This window comes from Dipodomys spectabilis, unplaced genomic scaffold (genome assembly GCF_019054845.1).
Source record: "Dipodomys spectabilis isolate Male_0828 unplaced genomic scaffold, ASM1905484v1 ptg000019l, whole genome shotgun sequence".
NCBI lineage: Eukaryota > Metazoa > Chordata > Mammalia > Rodentia > Heteromyidae > Dipodomys > Dipodomys spectabilis.
Genome location: NW_024870696.1, coordinates 18229581 through 18232285, shown reverse-complemented (window position 1 = coordinate 18232285; position 2705 = coordinate 18229581).

Below are 2705 nucleotides of genomic sequence, written 5' to 3'. Positions count from 1 at the left end.
CTTCTGCTTGTCTGGATGCTTGTCAGTTGGCCTGCTTGCTTACTTACTCAATAAAGCTCCAGCAAGTTTTCTTACCATTGTGACTTGTCCAGAAATTCTTATTCTGTGATTAAATGCAGGAACTCTTCACCTACGCGAGGAGTTCCTACATTTAAAGGGAAACTTCACTAACTAACCCTCACCTGCACCTGTGACAACACCAGCTGCTCATTGCACTCAGCTGGTTCTGACAACAGGCTGGGAGACCTCACGCTTCCCTCCCAGGTCTGATTTCTTAATGTTGTCTACCACGTTCTTTCCTCCGCAGTAATAACTGGGCCTCCTTACAGTGTGATGGTCTGAAGGTAGTTGTACTTTTTATATAGTAATTTGTTTCCAAGAGAGAGCGGCAGTCCAAACAGAGTTCTAGGCTTGACTCAACTATTTCTTTGTGAAACTGGGCAAATTATTTCAATTCTCTAATCTTAATCTTCTCTGTGAAGATTGCCGTTAATCTTCTCTCATCTTCTGTAAGATGAGAATAGAAATACACATCTTTGAATGTTACTTTATGAGTTTGAAGTGTTTAAAGAATGGAACACTACTAGAACCTCTTGCCTGAGAGTTTGTTATGGATCAGAAGTGCATCACTTTGTTTTCATTTTCTTTCCACTTGCCAGAACTAGTGATAGAAGATGGATCTGTGACCAGAAATATGATTTGGGCATATTCAAGGACAATTTCTATTTCAAAGCTTCATATTATTCTTTATATCGTTTAGGGGGGAGCTCAAAGAAAATCATATTAAAGTGTACTTTATAATTATTGAAGGCAAAATCCAGGGAGAAAAATGTGAGTTAAAGGGATCTAAAAGCACTTTGCAGATGCAGGTACAAAAATGTCCATTTTCTGGATCTGGAACTCTGAGAGAATAGAGAATAGCAGAAAGACCACAGTGAGAGGCTGGGATCCAGGTACAAGGCAGCCCTAGAATAAGCTCTAGAAGATGAAGATGGTCAAATCCTCTTTTGGCTTTATATGTGATATTAAACTTCAGCCTTTTTCCTTTTCTAGACCTGAAGCTATCAAACCTTCAGAAAAAGCTCTGTACTGATGCCAAGGGAAAGCCTAAGGTGAAGGGGGTAAACTTAACCCTAAGAAAACTGAAAGGAGGGGAAGAAATGGGTAGACATTTGAAGAACATCAGAACCCATCTTAGAAATTCTGGAAGAAGCGCTAGATTTCTCTTAACTCAGAATATGAGATTGGGGATCACACTATTTTATTGGTTGACCTCAGGGAGGCTAGGAATTGCAGAAATTCTGTATATGTATGTAAAGAAGTTGTTCTCTTGCCAACTTACCTTCAATGGTGACTTCTGCTCTTATTATTCAGAGTTCAAGGGAAATTAAGCTTAGCAGGATAGTTAGTATTCAGATCCAGGTTTGTCTACGTCTTTAGGTCTTCCCTTTTTCCACTATACCACATACATATTTCTTTCAGGTCCAATGTACTTGCTTGCGCCTTTATTTAGAGAATTAAAGTCAAGTGAGAGAGCTGGTGGTAGAGCAAATGCAGCCAAGTTAAATGGTGACATGCCTCAGGTCAGTCCAAGGCAAAGTAGGGTCACTTTCACGGCTGGACGGGGATTGCCCAAGAGTACTTTTCCTTGATTATTTTGGGGTCAAGTCTCTAGGCATTAGCAGGCTGGAAACTCTCCCTCTGTTCCAGCTCTTTCAAAAATCTTGTTTATATGCTAATTATACTCCACCCTCAGCAGAGGTTCTATCATCTCTCAAGTAAATAGTGACCATAATGAGAGAAGAAAGCAGAAATGCAAATGAAGGGAAGCAGCCTCGGAGTGAGCAGGAGTCAGCTAAGCGGAAACATCAATTCTTGCTCAGAGCCTCGCTGTTTCATATCTAAGCTCACACCTTTATGTTTTATTTGCTCTGGCAGAAGCAGCTCTCTTGGCATTAATAAATGATGCTATTAATGTTTTAGCAGGTGTACCAGTCATGGTCACTTTGAAATCTGCCATCGGTCAATGGAAGACTCTTAAACTTACTGATACAAATACTGAGTTCGAGTCAGGTTACCATCTTTCTTTACCAAGGAACTGAGGATTTGTTTTTTCTTTTGAGACTGTTGATGACCAACAGCCCTCTTCTCTTTGCTAACACATACTTGTCTAATGTCCCCCAAGCGGTTTTAACCCTTTTTTCTTAATTGAGATGTGTCTTCTCAAAACCTCCACGTCCTCTGCCCTCTACATCAATAGGGCTGGTGGTTCTTTCACGTTTTAATCAGAAGGAAGATCCCTACTCCTCAGCCGCCCACCCCTGCCTTCATACCAATACTTATCCACCTCGGGTAGGTTTGTGTCCCCATCATCTACTAATCCCTTACGAAAAACAGGAGAGGGTCATCCGGAACATTTCCCTTCTTGTTCAGTTACCACCAAATGTGGTCAGCTTTTGCCTCCCACACAGTTCTTAACTTTATGCTTACCTCCCTTAGCTCTTAGCACCTCTGCCCCTTTGGAACGCCATTACTTCTCTTCTAACCACAATAAAGCTCCATTTTCTCCCTCTGCTCCCTTTTTCAACACATAGACAGCAGAGCGTTTGCTTGTCAGTGTCAAGTTTGACAGAGATATGTCATGTCCATTCATGGCTTCTAAGTTTTATTTACAGGATGCATTGAATGCTCATGACTATGGTATC